The sequence below is a fragment of the Dendrobates tinctorius genome, unplaced genomic scaffold (genome assembly GCF_039654945.1).
Source record: "Dendrobates tinctorius isolate UK_male_01 unplaced genomic scaffold, ASM3965494v1 ptg000004l, whole genome shotgun sequence".
In the NCBI taxonomy this organism is placed as follows: domain Eukaryota; kingdom Metazoa; phylum Chordata; class Amphibia; order Anura; family Dendrobatidae; genus Dendrobates; species Dendrobates tinctorius.
In genome coordinates this window covers 16,138,801-16,160,328 of record NW_027361672.1, presented here as the reverse complement: position 1 = coordinate 16,160,328, position 21,528 = coordinate 16,138,801, and positions in this window count along the sequence as shown.

The window sequence follows — 21,528 nt, the reverse complement described above, 5'->3', positions numbered from 1 at the left end:
TCTAGAGATAGCTTCCGGGGAGCGGGGGCGCCATCACTCATTTATTTGCTTACGGTGCCAACCTCCGCTGTTAGGTAGGCATTGGATGCAGGAAAATTGGTGCAGGGTGTACAAAGCCAGCACGGTTGCTTGTACGGTGATTTCTCATCATACCGCCAAACAAAAAGTGCACTAAAATGCGATAAAAAAAGAATGTAACTAAAAATCGTACAGCTGAAAACGTCATCTTGTCCCGCAAAAAAACAAGCCATAATATAGAACTATCAACAGAAAAATTGAAAAGTTATAGCTCTCAGAATAAAGCGATGCAAAAATAATTATTTTTTCGATAAAATAATTTTTATTATGTAAAAGCGCCAAAACATAAAAAACTATATAAATTGGGTATCGCTGTAATTGTACTGACCCAAAGAATAAAACTGTCTTACCAATTTTACTACACGCAGAACGGTATAAAAAAGAAAACAAAAAGCAATTCATGCATTGCTGATTTTTGTTCATTCTGGCTCCCAAAAATTGGAATAGAAAGCGATCCAAAAATGTCATGAGCCCGAAAATGGTACCAATAAAAACGTTAGCTCGTCCCACAAAAAACAAGCCAGAACATGACTCTGTCGGCTGAAATATGGAAAAATTATAGCTCTCAAAATATGGGGTGATGCAAAAACTAGTTTTCGCAATAAAAAGTGTTTTTTAGTCTGTGACAGCAGCCAAACATAAAAACCTGATATAAATCTGGTATCGCTGTAATCGCACCGACCTGAAGAATAAAGTTGCCTATTCAGTTTTACCGCACTAGGAGCAGCATAAACAATAAATACAGCCAATTCTTCACATGCTGTTGATTTTTTTGTTTCCAAAGATTGCTGGAAGGCTTGACACACATTTATCCTGCACTCTGCGCTGAGCACTTACACTGGGGTTTCTATGTAAATTTCTGAAATACGTGATTCAGACCGAATCCCTGGCACAAGATTCCCTATAATGAGGCAGATGGAGGAACTGTGGGCACCATAGGACCTGTGATCCAGTGGTGTCCATGTTTTGAGGATTGCATAAAAGTCACAGTTTTGTGCACTTCTGAAAAGGTCACCGCTGAACAGAGGCTGTCCGGAGTCCAGAGTAATTCTGCTGCCTCATTATACTGAATGGATCAATCACTTGATGTTTTATCTGTCACATCACTTGGAGATTTAGATGGAAATCCCGATGTAAGTGCTCAGCATAGAGCGCCGGATAAATGTGATCATAAATCCTATGTAAAATGTCCCCAATTTAGGCTTCAACTCAATCCACAAAAAATCAAGCCCTCACTCAGGTCCGTCATCTGCTAATGGAAATATAGGGTCTTCCATGTTACTGTTAGCACAAAGGCTCTGGAAAAGCAAAATGGCTCCTCACCACGGAAATGAAATTCAGCAAATTCTTCGCTCCCAAATCCAAATGCCCCAGCCACATATGGGTTATTGCCACTTTCAGTATAAATTGTGGGACAAATTTTGGTGCCATTTTTACCCATTTCCCAGTATGACAATGTAAAACTTGGGGCTAACACAGAATCTTGGTAAAAATGTGAATTATTGTATCTTCACTCCCTAATGGTATAAAAGTCTGTGACACACATGTGGTGTCAATATAATTACTGCACCCCTAGATGAATTCATTGAGAGGTTTAGTTTGTAAAATAGGGTCACATATGGGTAGTTCTGCTGTGTTGTCACCTCAGGGGCTCTGCCAATGTAACATGGCACCCTCAAACAAGTGGAGGAAAATCTGTACTGTAATATGGCACTACTTCCCTTCTGAGCTTTGCACTGTACCTCAGACATAGTTTTCAATGACATATGGGGTATTGGTGAACTCAGGAGAAATTGCACAACAAATTTTGGGGTCCATTTTCTCCTGTTACCCTTGTGAAATACAAATTTGCAGCCAAAAAAGATTGTTCTGGGAAATATGTGATTTTTATATTTTTACACCTCAACGTTATAAACTTCTGTGAAGCAACTGGGAGTTCAAGGCGCTCAATACACATCTAGATAAGTTCCCTAAGGGGTCTCGTTTCCAAAATGGTGTCACTTGTGGGGGGTTTCCACTGTTTAGGCACATCAAGGGCTCTTCAAACACGACATGGCATCCGCTAATTATTCCGGCAAACTTTACATTCAAAAAGTAAAACGGCGCTCCTTCCCTTCCAAGCCCAAACAGTCGTTTTCCTCCACATCACACATCCTGCACACTCAAGAGAAATTGCACAACAAATTGTATGGAGCAATTTCTCCTGTTACCCTTATGAAAATACAAAATTTGGAGCTAAAAAAGATTTAGCTGGGGAAAAATGTGTTTTTTTTATTTTCACGGCTTAACTTTATAAATTTCTGTGAAGCACCTGTGGGTTAAAGGTGCTCAATACACATCTAGATAAGTTCCCTAAGGGGTCTAGTTTACAAAATGGTGTCAGTTGCGGGGAGTTTCCACTGTTTAGGTACATCAGGGGCCAGGGACGGACACTGACAGCTTGGGGCCCCTGTGCAAGAAATGTGTCTGTGCCCCCTTCCTTTTATGGCGACAAAGCTACATATATATATATATATATATATGTATACAGCATATATTGTAAGGTATCGCTTGTTACTCAGGCTGAGGATACTCGCTGGGCAGCCAAATAACCATCCCCGGCACGGGTTTCTCAATATAAATCAGTCCATGTGGTTTATTAGGCATCATAAACCATAAACAGCAACCGGCTTTTCATATCAAAACAGCATAGCGTTCATGACAGAGCTCCGCTCTGATAACCCTGTGGGCACACAGGCTGTGTTATGTCCGGTACGCAGCCTCTCGCCTAAACCCAGTTAGCTCATCCTATCTTCTTAGCTGCTTCACTCTGCAGATGTCCGTTCCCTCCTTCCACTGTCAGACACATGCAGCCATTATACACATGCCTCGCCAGGTCCACGGCCGCAGCATGTGCTGTTCAGGAGGGCAGCAGTCCCTCTAGCACGTCGGCCTCCGGGACCTTCCACACGTGCTCCAATCAGATCCAAGCACTCCCGCATGTGACCTACCTTGGTCACCTTATATGGTCCGTAGCCACGCCCACCGGATCACATGGCTATGACCTCATTGCAGGTCCTAAAACCATTAACACACATACAGTTTTGTTATGAACTCATTTTCTGCTCCATCAGTTGAGAGTTCCCCTTCCGTTCTCCCTCTGGTGGTGACAGGAGGTAGTGCGGTTGGTTTAAGTGGTAGTGATCTGCCACCTGATGAGGAAGATAACGATTGGATCTCTGGAGTATCAGACTGGATATATATCCGGGTGCTAGTGATTCAGTCTGCTTCTCAGGTCCTGGACTTCAGCTCTCTTCCAGTCTTCTCAAGTTAAGTTTGTTTTTTGCTAATGTTCACACTTGCGCTTGTTGGTCAATTCAATTTGTTGTGTAATCAGCCTGCCCCTGCTGGGGCTATGCTGAAATTCCACTCCTATTAATCAGTATTTGCCAATCTGCTTTTTGTCCCTTATTAGATCGGCCTCTTTTTTGCTCTGTCTCAGAAGATTTCAGAGTGCTGATATAGGTTTAGAAGTCTAGTGATTTCAGGGTTAATTTTGCTATCAGAAGTGTTGGACAATATTTTTGTAGGTTGTTTTTGGCAGATTGCAGACAGTGTCTTTCCTTTTCTGTCCTTTTTAGTTAGCCGGGCCCCATCGTTTGCTCAGCCTATTTTCCTGCCTTTGTTTGTATTTTCATCTTGTTTCACCGTCAATACATGTGGGGGGCTGTCTTTCCTTTGGGGTCTGCTCTGGGGCAGTTAGTTTTCCTCTTTTCCTGCTTTAGGCTTATGTAGTTCTCCGGTTGTGACGAGGCATCTAGGACCAACGTAGGAACGCTCCACGACTGCTGATAGTTGTGCGGTTAAGATCAGGGATCTGCAATCTGCATAGTTACCAACTTCTCTGGTTTTCTGAGACTTAGCTTGTTGTCTTGTTTTTCCTCCTCGGTTTCCCATTCATAACAGAATCACCAGCCATACCGCAGATTCTAGAGTACTCAAAAGCAGGAAAGAATTGTTAGAGAAAAAAAAAAGTGTCAGAATTTTTTTTTTTTTTTTTTATGTATTTTTTCCTTTTTTTTTTCTGGGGCCGTAGGAGGATTTTTTTTTCCTAATGGAGATTAAGCAACTGTCTGATCGTGTGGAGCAGCTTGCTGCTGAAGTACAGGGAATTTCCACCTACCTTATTCAGTCACATGCTGTTGAACCTAAGATTCCTACTCCTGATGTGTTTTCTGGGGATCGGTCTAAATTTCTGAATTTTAAGAATAATTGTAAATTATTTCTTGCTTTGAGGCCTAACTCATCGGGGAGCTCTGTGCAGCAGGTTAAAATTGTCATCTCCTTGCTGCGCGGCGATCCCCAAGATTGGGATTTTTCTCTGACACCTGAAAATCCTATTCTGACTAATGTGGATGCATTATTTCAGGCCTTGGGGTTGTTGTATGATGAACCTAATGCCGTTGATCAAGCTGAGAGAACCCTGTTGGCATTAAAACAGGGTCAGGATCCTGCAGAGTTGTACTGTCAAAAATTCGGAAAGTGGGCGGTCCTTACTACATGGAATGATAGTGCATTGGCAGCTCTTTCGGAAAGGTTTGTCAGAGACCGTAAAAGATGTTATGGTGGGATTTCCTGTTCCCTCTGGTCTGGATGGCTCTATGTCATTAGCCATTCAAGTTGATCGGCGTTTACGTGAACGTAAAACTACACGGCAGGTGCTGCCACCTTTTGAACAAATGTCTGAACCTATGCAATGTGATGGGGTTTTGTCTAGGGCGCAACATCGGGTGTTTAGAAGGCGTAATAAGCTGTGTTTTTTCTGTGGAGACGCCTCACATACTATTTCTGTCTGCCCTAAACGAGAGAAACATTTTGCATACACATTTTCTGTGGGCAGTATACAACCTAAGTTCCTTTTCGCAATTACCCTCATCTGCTCCTTGTCCACATTTTCCACTAAGGCTTTTGTGGATTCAGGAGCAGCTCTGAATCTGATGGATTTGGACTTTGCTAAACGTTGTGGTTTGTCCATGACGCCTCTGCAGATGCCCATTCCTTTGAGGGGTATTGATGCCACTCCTTTGGCGGAGAATAAACCTCAGTTTTGGACCCAGGTGATAATGCGAGTTGCCCCAGACCACCAAGAAAATTGTAAATTTTTGGTGCTGCATAATTTGCATGATACTATTGTTCTGGGGTTCCCCTGGCTGCAAACTCATAACCCAGTTTTGGATTGGAAATCTGTGTCTGTGGTGAGTTGGGGTTGTCAGTGTGTTCTTAGGGATGCTCCAGTTTTCTCCACCTCTCCTCAGTCTCATGAGATTCCTGATTATCTGGCTGATTTCTCTGATGTTTTTAGTGAGAGTAAGTCTGCATCTTTGCCTCCTCATAGGAATTATGACTGTGCAATTGAGTTGATACCTGGGTGTAAATTTCCCAAAGGTTGGCTTTTCAACTTATCTGTACCCGAACATGATGCTATGCGATCCTATATTAAGGAGTCGTTGGAGAAGGGTCATATTAGACCATCCTCATCACCGTTAGGCGCTGGGTTTTTTTTGTGGCCAAGAAAGATGGTTCATTAAGACCGTGTATTGATTATCGTTCCTTTAACAAGATGACGGTTAAATATCAGTACCCGTTACCTCTGATGTCTGATTTATTCTCCAGAGTTAAGAGTGCCTGCTGGTTTACTAAGCTTGACCTCAGGGGGGCGTATAATCTTATTTGCATCAAGCACGGGGATGAATGGAAGACGGCGTTTAATACTCCGGAGGGACATTTTGAGTACCTGGTGATGCCTTTTGGGCTCTCTAATGCCCCTTCTGTCTTCCAATCCTTTATGAATGATATTTTCTGAGACTTTGTGGATAAGTTTTTGATCATCTATCTGGATGATATTTTGATCTTTTCTAGTGATTGGGATTCCCATGTGGAACATGTCCGGACGGTGTTCCGGATTTTGAGGGAGAATTCCCTGTTTGTTAAGGGATCGAAGTGCCTCTTTGGTGTACAGAGGATTTCATTTTTGGGATTTATCTTGTCTCCATCAACTATTGAAATGGACCCGGCCAAGGTACAGGCCATTTATGATTGGGTTCAGCCTACTTCTTTGAAGGCTCTCCAGAAGTTTTTGGGTTTTTCCAATTTCTATCGTAAATTCATAGGTAATTTTTCTAGTATTGTCAAACCACTGACTGATCTGACCAAGAAGGGAGCTGATGTGCTGAATTGGTCTCCTGAGGCTGTCTCAGCATTTCAGGAGCTTAAGTGGAGATTTACTTCAGCTCCAGTTTTACGGCAACCTGATGTCTCACTTCCATTTCAAGTGGAGGTGGACACTTCTGAGATTGGTGCAGGAGCTGTGTTGTCCCAAAAAGACCCTGTGACTTCTAAGATGAATCCCTGTGCCTTCTTTTCTTGAAAGTTTTCCCCATCTGAAGGCAACTATGACGTGGGGAATCGGGAATTGTTGGCCATGAAATGGGCATTTGAGGAGTGGAGACATTGGTTGGAGGGAGCTAGACATCAATTTGTGGTCCTCACCAATCACAAGAATCTGATTTATCTGGAGTCGGCCAAACGCTTGAATCCTAAACAGGCTAGATGGGCCTTGTTTTTCATGCGTTTTAATTTTGTGGTCTCTTTTCTTCCGGGCACTAAGAATGTTAAGGCAGACGCCCTTTCTAGGAGTTTCTTTGCTGATTCTCTTAATGTGACTGAGCCTGCTACTATCCTAGGTGAGGGGGTAGTTCTTTCTGCCATTTTGCCCGATTTGAGACACGCCCTGGAGGAATTTCAGGAGGATAAACCTGAGCGTTGCCCTATGGGAAGATTGTATGTTCCTGACCAGTGGAGAAAGAGAGTGATGTCTGAAGTCCATTGCTCCGCATTGGCTGGTCATCCGGGTATTTTTGGTACCAGAGATTTGGTGAGTCGGTCGTTTTGGTGGCCTGCCTTATCTCGTGATGTCAGGAATTTTGTACAGTCCTGTGGGACTTGTTCTCGGTCTAAACCCTGTTCTCGTTCTAGTGGGTTGCTGATGCCCCTGCCGGTGCCCAAGAGGCCATGGACCCATATCTCAATGGATTTTTTTTCTGATCTTCCTGTCTCTCAGAGAATGACTGTTATCTGGGTGATTTGTGATAGATTTTCGAAGATGGTCCATCTTGTACCACTCCCAAAGTTGCCATCTTCCGCTGAGTTGGTGCCCTTGTTTTTACAACAGGTGGTTCGGTTACACAGGATTCCTGAGAACATTGCGTCTGATAGAGGGGTCTAGTTTGTTTCCAGATTCTGGAAAGCCTTTTGTTCCAATCTGGGAATTCAGTTATCCTTCTCCTCTGCGTTTCATCCCCAGACCAATGGGCAGACTGAGAGAACAAACCAGACCCTGGAGTCTTATTTAAGATGTTTTATATCTGCTGATCAAGATGATTGGGTCTCATTTTTGCCCTTGGCCGAATTTGCGCTGAACAATAGAGCTAGTTCTGCCACTCTGATGTCACCCTTTTTCTGTAATTTTGGACTTCATCCTCGATTCTCTTCAGGGCAAGTGGAATCTTCGTCATACCAAGCTGTTTTGGACACTGTGGTTGTGAGAATGCAGCAGATATGGGACCAAGTGGTGGAGAAGTTGTCACTCTCTCAGGAAAAGGCCCAGCGTTTTTCCAACTGGCGTAGGACCATTGGTCCCCGGTTTAAAGTGGGTGATATGGTTTGGCTGTCGTCTAAGAATATTCCTATGAAGGTTGCATCTCCAAAATTTAAGCCAAGATTTATTGGACCTTATAAGATTTTGGAGATTCTTAATCCTGTTTCTTTTCGATTGGCTCTTCCAGTTACGTTCAAATCCATAACATATTTCACAAGTCACTGTTGAAGAGGTTTGTTGAGCTAGTAGTTCCTGCGGCGGCACCTCCTGATCCTGTATTGGTTAAAGGCAATGTGGAATATGAGGTAGAGAAAATATTGGATTCTCGTTTGGTTAGATGGAGACTCCAGTATTTAGTCAAATGAAAGGGTTATGGCCAGGAGGATAATTCTTGGGTCTCTGCCTCTGATATTCATGTCAATAAATTGGTTCCTGCTTTTCACCGGGCCCATCCTGATCGGCCTGGTGGCATGGATGAGGGTTCGGTGACCCCTCCTCAAGGGGGGGGGAACTGTCATGAACTCATTTTCTGCTCCACCAGTTGAGAGTTCCCCTTCTGTTCTCCCTCTGGTTGTGACAGGAGGTAGGGCAGTTGGTTTAAGTGGTAGTGATCTGCCAACTGATGAGGAAGATAACGATTGGATCTCTGGAGTATCACACTGGATATAAGACAGCCGACGCCCTATCCGGGTGCTAGTGATTCAGTCTGCTTCTCAGGTCCTGGACTTCAGCTCTCTTCCAGTCTTCTCAAGTTAAGTTTGTTTTTTGCTAATGTTCACACTTGCGCTTGTTGGTCAATTCAGTTTGTTGTGTAATCAGTCTGCCCCTGCTGGGGCTATGCTGAAATTCCACTCCTATTAATCAGTATTTGCCAATCTGCTTTTTGTCCCTTATTAGATTGGCCTCTTTTTTGCTCTGTCTCAGAAGATTTCAGAGTGCTGATATAGGTTTAGAAGTCTAGTGACTTCAGGGTTAATTTTGCTATCAGAAGTGTTGGACAATATTTTTGTAGGTTGTTTTTGGCAGATTGCAGACAGTGTCTTTCCTTTTCTGTCCTTTTTAGTTAGCCGGGCCCCATCGTTTGCTCAGCCTATTTTCCTGCCTTTGTTTGTATTTTCATCTTGTTTCACCGTCAATACATGTGGGGGGCTGTCTTTCCTTTGGGGTCTGCTCTGGGGCAGTTAGTTTTCCTCTTTTCCTGCTTTAGGCTTATGTAGTTCTCCGGTTGTGACTAGGCATCTAGGACAAACGTAGGAATGCTCCACGACTGCTGCTAGTTGTACGGTTAAGATCAGGGATCTGCAATCTGCAGAGTTACCAACTTCTCTGGTTTTCTGAGACTTAGCTTGTTGTCTTGTTTTTCCTCCTCGGTTTCCCATTCATAACACAGTTTACTATGGGCGTTTTTAGACCTACGCCCCTGGGTGGGTTTGTAGGTGGCTGGTTCCACCTGTCTCACCAACCAACTGAAGGCTTCCCTGACATACTGTAACAGAACATCAGCAATACCTCTGCTGATCAACACATAATGAAGCCTTCATCCCAAGGCCACCCACATTGGGATACATAACGGTCATTTTTCATCCTACTCCTATTACCACACTGGATATGCCTGTACGCCCATCCTGGGACATCCACACAGCGTCCCATAGCAGACAGTGGTTACTACACCACATACCTCCCCCCTCTGTTCAAACTTGTGGGGTTTAACACACATTACCCTGGGATCTCGAGACCGGGGACCCATGTCACCTTGCCCTACAAGTCTAGAGGACCGTCTCCATCTGTTTTGGCCCTCATCCCACATCATATTTACATTAGGCCTCCCCCGCACCCAGTGGTCAATATCTCGACATTGGGCTTTGGCCTTCGATTCAAAGTCCATCAAAGTGACCAGACACTCTTTAGTCTCCACCTTTCTGCAGGGTGCTCCGTCACCCGACCTCTCTCATAGGCTGGCTCTCCTGGTGGGTACAGTCTGAAGTCTCCCTTACAGTTAAGCCAACTGTCCGGCCTGAGTCTGACCCATTGAGTATCGCACCAGAGCTAAGGTTTCTCAGCCTTAAACTGACCATCAAACTGCCACTTGCAGACTTTTGATGTCCTTGCCTTGCTGACAGTCTTCGGCCACCTGCCATGTCACTTCTTGGAGGGACCCTTCGGGTCCTTACATCTTGGGTTGAAGGCGGCCACCACCTGATGTTCCGCACCTCTTTATTGATCCGCAGTTGGTCCAGCCTCAACTGCTCAATCTCTTGCAGGTACATCACTTGATACTCCACGAGCATCCGAAAGTTCCTCAGGCTTTCCATGGAGCTGAACACAATGACGGGAATCATGCCCTCTTCACCCGATACCTGGACTTCATCATCTGGAGGGATCCTCACCCTCACCACACCGGAGATATCCACAAGGTTTTGCATTACCTTCCCGAGCCTTCCAACGACTCTCCCGACCAGATATTTGGGTACTGGGATTAGATCTTCCTCCAGGCCCAGCCAATTCTTAGCATCCCTTGCCAGCTCTAGACATCGAGCAGCTTTCATATTACTCCGCATGAATAACTGTTTAGCGTGGAGATATTACAGATGCATATTTTTCAGGACAGCTACCCACTTTGCTGTGTTTTCCCTGGCTGATATTACCACCAACTGCCGAGTCTCAGGCGCCCACTGCACCTTACATGCTTTGACCGCCTTTTTAAAAGCCTCATGTATGCCTTCATCGGTAGAGGCTTCTTGCATGCCTTCGGGTACGTCAATCACAGACTTGAAGGTTGTGCTCTTGCTCTCTTCCTGGATAGAAGGCTCTGGGTTTACCACGGACACTTCCTTCACTAAAGTTGTCCCAACCGGGGGAATATCTTGGTCAGCTTTTCACTCCAAATCTTCAGGAGATTTTATCTCTTCGAGACTCCTTTCCAAGATGGGTACTGACAGTCGCGTCTTGTCATCACTCGGGCCCGGCCGCTGTAAGTCTTCGTCCAACTTCTTCTCCCTCAGAAGAACTCTTACCATTTCTTTGAGCACTTTCACATCTTCCATTAGGGTGTTGTTCAGACTTTGCCACGTTGATAGGTGACCTTTGGGCTCAGAGACTTCCTTCTCCAGCTCATCTATTCTGTGCTCCCTTTCTCTCTTAGAGCCATAGTCACCCCCAGAGTCTGAGTCACCCCATCAGACAAGTGAACTCTACAGTTACCGCCTAACCATGTGTCTACTCCAGTTGTCTTATCAATCAGGTCAACGTCAGTCCTGTCACGAGATATCAGGTCCGTAAGTTGGGCAGACGTACCCCTTCTTCCGGTCACTTCTACATCCGACCTGTCCACCTTAGCAGGCGTCACCGTCTCAAGGTCTGCTAGCCCAACAGTAGAAAGGTTTCCATCCCCCTGCTGTAGAGGAACTCCCCTCTCCCACAAGCCAGAGAACAGTCTAGAGTTGCAGCCTATAACCACTGAACAGGACAAATTCGAGACTATCGCGACATCCTGTCCCTCGATGTCCCAGCCTGTCTCAAAGACTACCCGGGCCACGGGACGATCCTTAGTGCCCCCGTGGTTGCAAGTGACCCCAACCTTTCTGCCGGGTATCTCAGAAGCAACCCTCACTAGAGTCACCGGCCTCTCCGGGACAACCAGACCAACTACATCTTCATTATTTATCTGGATGCCACACCCCTGTAGCATCATGCTGGCTTGGTAGTTCACCAGGCAGATTGGACATACATAGGACATTTGCTCCTGGCAACAGTTCATCTTTCCCATCCCCTTCACATTGTTATGCCCCGCCCCTTTTTGGGCCACTATCCCCATTTTGGACTCCGCCTCCCCTAGGGATTCTACCCTTTTTGGGTTACCACCCCGATTTGGGTCACCGCCACCCTCTGAGACTCCACCCCGATTTGGGTTACCGCCCCCTTTTGAGATTTCCCCATGTCCCTTCTACAGGCCTTCTTAGGCCAGAGTTCACACAAAACAGTTTGTCTCTCGGGCTTGTACTGGCCCTTTAAGCACGATACCACACCAGTTCCTGCTGGCACTGCCACAGCTCCTGCTGTCACCAATCACTGGCACCTCCGGCTGCCGCTCACAAACAGCTGTTGGCATCACCTTCGTAACCCGCCAAGTTACAGCAAGCCGCTTGTCACCTTCGTAACCCCGCCGAGTTACAGCAAGCCGCTTGTCACCTTCGTAACCCCGCCGAGTTACAACAAACCGCTTGTTACCTTCTTGAACCCACTGAGCCACCGCAAGCTGACTTGAGAGGGAGAAGAAGAAAAAAATACAAACACAAAACACACGTGGCCTCACCGGGTGCTATTCAGGGATCTGACCCTCCTCCCAGGATTTCCCAACACACCGGCCTCACCAGGTCCAGGGGCTCAGTGGGTGCTATTCAGGACATCCATCTCCACCTGAGACTGTCCAACACTCATGCTTCACCAGGTCCAAGGTCACAGCACGTGCTCCAGGGATCCGATTCTTCTCCCAGAATATCCCAACACTGACCCTCCAGGACCTTGCACGCTGAATCATTGAGGTACACAGTCTTTCTCACTGACCCCAGTCAGAACAACACAGACACCTGTCCGTTACCTGCTGATGTCGGCCACACAGGTTCTCGGGTACCTCTTACCCACAGAGGCACCCTATAGCAATCAACAGTCTCTTTCTCTGACCCTGGTCAGTATACCACACTGTTTTCACGACTGTCACCTGTCGGCCACGCAGGTTCTCGGACCCCTCTACCACAGAAATGTCCTTAAAATCTCTTCCACTGACCCCGGTCTGCATACCACACGGCTTTCAAGACCGTCCGCCCTCCTGGCTCAGAGTTGCCAGCACTGCAACATGTGCTTTTGGAACCGTTGCCCTTAGCAACCGAGTTTTGCAGACCTCGTCTGTTGCCCCTAGCAGCAAGGCTACAACAGTGCCCTTCGCATTCTCCACCAATTGTAAGGTAGCGCTTGTTACTCAGTTTGGGGATACTCGCTGGGCAGCCAAATAACCAGGCCCGGCACGGGTTTCTCAATATATATCAGTCCATGTGGTTTATTAGGCATCATAAACCATAAACAGCAACAGGCTTTTCATATCAAAACAGCATAGCGTTCATGACAGAGCTCCGCTCTGTTAACCCTGTGGGCACACAGGCTGTGCTATGTCCGGTACGCAGGCTCTCACCTAAACCCAGTTAGCTTACCCTGTCCGGGTTATCTTCTTAGCTGCCTTATACTGCAGATGTTCGTTCCCTCCTTCCACTGTCAGACACATGCAGCCATTATACACATGCCTCGCCAGGTCCACGGCCGCAGCATGTGCTGTTCAGGAGGGCCGCAGTCCCTCTAGCACATCGGCCCCTGGGACCTTCCACACGTGCTCCAATCAGATCCAGGCACTCCCTCATGTGACCTACCTTGGTCACCTTATATGGTCCATAGCCACGCCCACCGGATCACATGGCTATGACCTCATCGCAGGTCCTACAACCATTAACACACAGTTTACTATGGGAGTTTTTAGACACACGCCCCTGGCTGGGTTTATAGGTGGCTGGTCCCACCCGTCTCACCAGCTGTTAGGAGTCGGATTCCTGCGTTTACTCAGCAGGGATCCAGATCTTCACATTCTGCACTCTCCTCCTATTTTTCCACTGCAGAGGAGATGGCAGAGGAGATTGCCTTGCAGCAAATCTCTCCTGAGGCTGTCCTTCTGTCCTCTTACTGGGCATGCTCATGGGACGATCTCCCATTGGAGATCGGGAGTCATGTGCTCAGGTCCCGCTCCAGTTCTCATTGGTCCATCTCAGAGATCTGGAAGCGTGCAGAAGGTCCCGGCTGCTATAAAAGGCATGCATGGCTGTTCCGCCATGTGCTAGTATAGTCATACTTGCTGCTGTGTGTATGAGGACGGATGCATGATTCTGGTGACTGACTCATTTGAAACCCCTTCCCTCTGATATTACGCATGTGAATAGGGACTGAGTTAGTTTCAGCACCAGCGCTCCTCTGCCTCAACTTGCACAGCTGCTAGCGTCCGACGTTGCACTTGCGCCTTGCCTTTGTCGTTTGGTAGCAGTGTCCACGCCGCGCTGCAGTAGTAGCCTCCTTTGCGTTCGCAGTTGCAACGCCGCGCACACGGTAGGTCTAGACGGACGTAGCACCGCTGTCTTGGGCTACTCCTGTGACTGTATACCGTGTGTGCGTGTTTTACTGAGTACTGTGACTACAACAGGCTCAGTTATTTGTGTTTGTACTTTTGGCATCTCCGTGAGTTTAACTGAGATTGCTCTGCGCACCTGGGTGGCGTTTAACCCTGTGTGCAATTTCGCCATATTGCTCCTGCCACCACTTAGCAGCGATTATTTCACCTACTGCACGGAGGACCCCGAGCGGCGAACGCACTTTATTTATATTTTTATTTAGTGCACTCCACCGTTCCTAACACCAGCCAACTGAAGGCTTCCCTGACACACTGTAACAGAACATCAGCAATACCTCTGCTGATCAACACATAATCAAGCCTTCATCCCAAGGACACCCACCTTGGGATACATAACGGTCATTTAGCATCCTACTCCTATTACCACACTGGATATGCCTGTACGCCCGTCCTGGGACACCCACACAGCGCCCCTAGCAGACACAGTGGTCACTACACCACAATATATATACAGTATATATATATATATATACACACATATAGCCACACACACATACATGTATATATATTACAGTCTCCTTTATTATGTATATTACTGTCCCTTATACAGTGCCCTCTCTTGTTGTGTACAGTACCGTCCCTTACATATTGGATGATATAGAGACCTGTTTTTTATTACATACCATCCTGTCTTGTTAGCTGTATAATGCAATGATGGCTGATGGAGCAAGGGAAAGCTTCCTTTCTAATGGAGGAGCTGATGGACTGGTGGTCTGGTCACCAGCTGCTCCATCAGCAGTCATTTTATATCTAAAAAGAGAAGGGACTATGTAATAAAAGAGGGCACTGTGAATAACAAAATTAACAAGAATACACTAATGTACAGTGCTGTCTCTTACAAACAGCAGAGTAAGCTATATAATAAGGGACGGCACCATATATAACTAGAGAGGATGGTACGTAATAAGGGACAGTGATATACTTTTTAAAAGGAAGTTATGTAACTAAAGATGGTGTTATACAGAATTAATGAGTACACTATATACTAAGGGACTGTGTTAGACATAATAAGTGAGTACACTATATGCTAAGGGACTGTGTTAAACATAATAAGTGAGTACACTATATACTAAGGGACTGTGTTAGACATAATAAGCATTAATGTCTTCCTCCACCTCCCCCTGTTCCTAAGTCCATTATAAGTCCCCCTTCCTCCCATCCCAATCCTCCACACCCCTCATTATCCCCCTCCCCCTGCATCCCATTATTGTCTTCTCCCCCACCCCATCATTGCCCTCTTCACCACCTCCATCATTGCCTTATTCCCCACCACTATCATTGCTTTCTCCCCTGCCACCCCATCATTGCCCATTCCACCACCTCCATCATTTCCTCCTCCCCCACCACCCCCATTATTGCCCTTTCCACCACCACCAGCATTGCATTCTTCCCCACACCCCCATCATCATTGCTTTTCCCCCACCACCCAATCATTGCCCTTTCCACCACCCCATCATTACCTTTTACACCACCTCCATCATTGCCTTCTTCTCCACCACCTCCATCATTGTCTCCTTCCCACCACTCCCATCATTGTCTTCTCCCCTATCTCCATCATTGCCTTCTCCCCTATCTCCATCATTGCCTTCTCCCCCACCCCCATCATTGCCATTTCCACCACCTCCATCGTTTCCTCCTCTCCCACGTCCCCATCCTTGCCCATTCCCCCACTTCCATAATTTCCTCCTCCACCACCTTCCCCATCATTGCCTTCTCCCCATCACCCCCATCATTGCCTTTTCTCCATCACCCCCATCATTGCCTTCTCCCCATCACCCCCATCACTGCCTTCTCCCAATCACCCTCATCATTGCCTTCTCCCCATCACCCCCATCATTGCCTTCTCCATCACCCCAATCATTGCCTTCTCCCCATCACCCCCATCATTACCTTCTCCCCATCACCTTCATCATTGCCTTCTCCCCATCACCCCCATCATTGCCTTCTCCATCATCCCTATCATTGCCTTCTCCTCATCACCCCCATCATTGCCTTCTCCCCGTCACCCCCAACACTGCCTTCTCCTCATCACCCCCATCATTGCCTTCTCCATTACCCCATTATTGCCTTCTTTATCATCCCATCATTGCCTTCTCCCCATCACCCCCAATACTGCCTCCTCCCCCATCACTCCCATCATTACCTTCTCTCCATCACCCCCATCATTCCCCTCTCCTCCACCTACGCACACACAGACACACACTGCACCATTCACCTCTCTGCACATTCCCTCGCAGTGCTATGCATGCAAGCATGCACACACACCACCATTCATCTCTACACGCACACAACACACATACTGTACATACAAAAAACACACACACAGCACCTCTCACCTGTCCACAGCCGCAGCATCACCATCGCCGGCTGCTTCCTCGCTCTGGTACAGCCGGCCGCTGAATGATGATGCCATCCAGCGGCAGTGCTGTCTATGTCAGAGACAGCAAGCGCGGGTGCCGGGCAGGAAGCAGGACAGATCCCTGCAGCTCCTCTCCTGCTCTTTTCTCTTGTAGGCAGTGGAGCTGCTCGGATCGCTCCCTGCCCGCCGCACATGAGGGCAATCTGGCCAGGAACCCCTCAGAGCCACGGGCCTGGAGAAACAGGCCAGATTGCCCTCATTATTAGCCGCCCTGCAGGGGCCCCCTTCACCTCCGAGCCCTGGTGCAGCCGCACAGGCTGCACAGGCGGTATGTCCGCCCATGTCAGGGGCTCTCCAAACGCGAGATGGTATCTGCTAATTATTCCAGCAAATTTCACATTTAAAAAGTCAAATGGCCCTTCTTTCCTTCTGAGCCCTGTCGAGTGCCCAAACAGTAGATCTCCCCCATATATGGGGTATCAGCATGCTCAGGAGAAATTGCACAACAAATTCTATGGTCCATTTTCTACTGTTACCCTTGCAAAAGTAAAAAACATAGGTCTAAATGAAAATGTTTGTGAAAGAAAAGAAAATGTATATTTTTTCCTTCCATATTCCAAAAATTCCTGTGCAGCACCTGAAGGATTAATAAACTTCTTGAATGTGGTTTTGAGCACCTTGAGAGGAGCAGTTTTTAGAATGGTGTCCCTTTTGGGTATTTTCTGTCATATAGGCCCCTCAAAGTCTCTTCAAATGTGATGTGGTCCCTAAAAAAATGGTTTTGCAAATTTTTTTGTAAAAATGAGAAATTGCTGGTCACTTTTAACCCTAACTTCCTAACAAAGAAAAATTCTGTTTCAAAAATTGTGCTGATGTAAAGTAGACCTGTTGGGAAATGTTATTTATTAACCATTTGGTGCGATATGACTCTCTGATTTAAGGGCATAAAAATTAAGAGTTTACTAGCTTGGCTTCGTCTGCACGAACATTGCATGATGTCTTGTTACTCTATTTAATTGATTAGCTGTGTATTTGTAAGGTATTTTAACATGGACTTGAGTTCTCCAGTTTTTATTCCCTTCTCTTTCCTTTCCCATCCCTTTCCCTTAGTGTTAATTCCCTTTCTCTCCCCTCCCTTTCAACCCTATATTATTACTAAAATTCAATAATAATGTTTGAAAAGAAAAAAAAAAGTTTGAAAATTAAGATATTTTTTGCCAAATTTCCGTTCTTTTTCACAAATAAAAGCAAATTATATCAAAGAAATGTTACCGCTATCATGAAGTACAATATGCCATAAGAAAACAAACTCATAATCAATGGGATCCATTGAAGCGTTCTAGAGTTATGACCTCATAAAGTGACAGTGGTCAGAATAGTAAAAGTTGACCTGGTCAGGAAGGTGAAAACAGGCTTCGGGGCAAAGGGTTTGAATGGTAAAAAAAATTCAGTAATTTATAAAAACTAAAACTTTGCTTGTGTCGCTATTTTCCGAGACCCATGGTGCTTTCAGTTTTATGGCTATAGTACTGTATGATGGCTTATTTTTGTGCCCTGAGCTGATATTTTAAAAGATACGATGTTTTGTGACAATTTATTTTCTCTTTACGCTGTTTACAGATTGGATTCAAGTATTTTATATTTTGATAGGCCAGATTTTTACAAAGGCAGCAAAACCAAATATGTGCATTTTTGGGTTTTTTTGTTTCATTTTTAATAGGTAAAGGGGTGATTTGAACTTTTGTGTCTTTTTATTTTTTTATATTTTGAAAAACTTTTTACTGCATTTAATAGTTCCCTTAGGGGACTTGAAGCTGCAATCATTTGATCGCTTGTACTTTACATAGAAAATGCATCAGCACTGCTATGTATAGAGAAAATCTCCTATGAAAGCCAGCTGTAGGCGGACTTTCACAGGAGAGTTGTCATGACAAGCACGGACGTCTTCAGCAGACCTCTGGCTGGTATGGCAATCCATTCGCACCCCATGATCATACCACGAACGCGCCTATGGGCATGAGGAATTACACACACCCCTGCCAGCACGTGATAACCCTACAACCTGTTAATGGAGTCTGGGAAACACCAAGATGTCTTCATATATGCTGCACATGTGCATGCTGCATAGATTTATACATGTTATAATTATGAGATACATAGTTTCCCCAAAATCTAATAAGGTTTATGAGACCCCAATAACTGGTTACAGGTAAGGTAGTTTGAAACATATTTTTTGGTGGACATGAAAACTATTTTACTACTACAAAATATACCTGCTGATTTGAAAAGATGCCTCTACTGCCCAAGGAAAATGATGAGAAAACAGCCCTACAATGTGTGGGATGCAAGGTACTGATCTGTATGGGCCGTCGTGCTAAGCTACGTTACGCTTCTGTAGACGACACGTCGTAGATCTAGTTAAACAAGAAACCTTGAAGAACAATATTTGTGTAATGTAATATTACTAAAGGTAGTGTAGAGAATGTCTTTCTTTTTTATTCTTTTTCTTTGAGCTTCGATTATTTCTTTAGTTTTTTAATAAGCTCATTATATTGCATTTGTTCTGCACTTTTTGTGAGGATGTCTTATAATGTGCAATTTGTATGAATGTTCGGCAATACATTAAGCCTAATAGTACCATTGTAAGCAATGCTGAGCATTACATGGCTACGGAGAAGAAACAGTCTATGGGTATAGCCCACATCATGGACACAACATATGACATACACGTACGTCAGATGTCGTGAAGGGGTTAATGAATACATAAAGCACAATGTTGCTGTGAACGTTAAAAACATAAGGTAGGTAATTAGCATTTTTTTATCAAAGAGCACAAAAGCCATCCAATCGCGTCAAGATGTACCTAAATATGGATGGACCCCTTTGCTTATGTCTTACCTGTCCATGTGCCAAACCAGGCCTCATCTGAATTATCCAAGCGCATTCGCTCATCATCGACATAGTGGGAATAACCGAGACATGGTTAGATGAAAGCTATGACTGGGCAGTTAACTTACAGGGTTACAGTCTGTTTAGAAAGGATCGTAAAAATCGGAGAGGAGGAGGGGTTTGTCTTTATGTAAAGTCTTGTCTAAAGTCCACTTTAGCGAAGTGGGAAAATATTAGCGAAGGGAATGAGGATGTCGAGTCTATATGGTTCGAAATACATGGAGGGAAAAATAGTAACAAAATTCTCTTTGGGGTCTGTTACAAACCCCCAAATATAACATAAATCATGGAAAGTTTACTATTAAGGCAGATAGATGAAGCTGCAACCCATAATGAGGTCCTTGTTATGGGGGACTTTAACTACCCGGATATTAACTGGGAAACAGAGACCTGCGAAACCCACAAAGGCAACAGGTTTCTGCTAATAGCCAAGAATAATTATCTTTCACAATTGGTGCAGAATCCAACCAGAGGAGCAGCACTTTTAGACCTAATACTATCTAACAGACCTGGTACAAAGAGAAGGCTGGTAGTGCAATAAGAGACTGCGCTGCTGTGGTAGAATTCAAGGTATCTTTATTGCCAACGCGTTTCCTGAGCCAATCCCAGCTCACTTCATCAGGGCATCCCTGATGAAGTGAGCTGGGACTGGCTCAGGAAACGCGTTGGCAATAAAGATACCTTGAATTCTACCACAGCAGCGCAGTCTCTTATTGCACTACCAGCCTTCTCTTTGTACCAAGTCCTTGGACCTCGTGCAGACTGCCGCAGCTGTTTTATGCGATTATAGGTGTTGTGACCCTCACAAGCCTATCAGGTGAGCCTAACACTTGCTGTGCACTCATCTACTTTCCATACAGACCTACGCATTGGAAGCGCCGTCTCCCCCTTTTCTTATCTAACAGACCTGACAGAATAACAAATCTGCAGGTTATTGGGCATCTAGGAAATAGCGACCACAATATTGTACAGTTTCACTTGTCTTTCGCTAGGGGGACATGTCAGGGAGTCACAAAAACACGGAACTTTAGGAAGGCAAAGTTTGACCAGCTTAGAGATGCCCTTAATCTGGTTGACTTGGACAATGTCCTCAGAAATAAGAATACAGAAAATAAATGGGAAATGTTTAAGAACATCCTTAATAGGCACTGTAGGCGGTTTATACCTTGTGGGAATAAAAGTACAAGAAATAGGAAAAGCCTAATATGGCTAAACAAAAAAGTAAGAGGGGCAATTAACAGTAAAAAGAAAGCATTTACACTACTAAAGCAGGATGGCACCGTTGAAGCTCTAAAAAACTATAAGGAGAAAAATTCTTTATCTAAAAAAATAATTAAAGCTGCCAAAAAGGAAACAGAGAAGCACATTGCTAGGGAGAGTAAAACTAATCCCAAGCTGTTCTTCAACTATATCAATAGTAAAAGAATCAAAAGTGAAAGTGTAGGCCCATTAAAAAATTGTGAGGAAAGTATGGTTGTAGATGATGAGGAAAAAGCTAATATATTAAACACCTTCTTCTCCACGGTATTCACGGTGGAAAATGAAATGCTAGGTGAAATGCCGAGAGACAAAGAAAACCCTATATTAAGGGTCACCAATCTAACCCAAGAAGAGGTGCAAAACCGGCTAAATAAAATTAAAATAGATAAATCTCTGGGTCTGGATGGCATACACCCATGATTACTAAGAGAACTAAGTAATGTAATAGATAAACCATTATTTCTTATATTTAGAGACTCTATAGCGACGGGTCTGTTCCACTGGACTGGCGCATAGCAAATATGGTACCAATATTCAAAAAGGGCTCTTAAAGTGAACCTGGAAATTATAGGCCAGTAAGGCTAACCTCTATTGTTGGTAAAATATTTGAAGGGTTTCTGAGGGATGTTATTCTGGATTATCTCAATGAGAATAACTGTTTAACGCCATATCAGCATGGGTTTATGAGGAATCGCTCCTGTTAAACCAATCTAATTAGTTTTTATGAAGACTTAAGTATAGACTGGACTAAGGTGAGTCATTGGATGTGGTATATCTTGATTTTTCCAAAGCGTTTGATAGCGTGCCACACAAGAGGTTGGTACACAAAATGAGAATGCTGGGTCAGGGGGAAAATGTGTGTAAATGGGTAAGTAACTGGCTTAGTGATAGAAAGCAGAGGGTGGTTATAAATGGTATATTCTTTAACTGGGTCGCTGTGACCAGTGGGGTACCGCAGGGGTCGGTGTTGGGACCTATTCTCTTCAACATATTTATTAACGATCTGGTAGAAGGTTTACACAG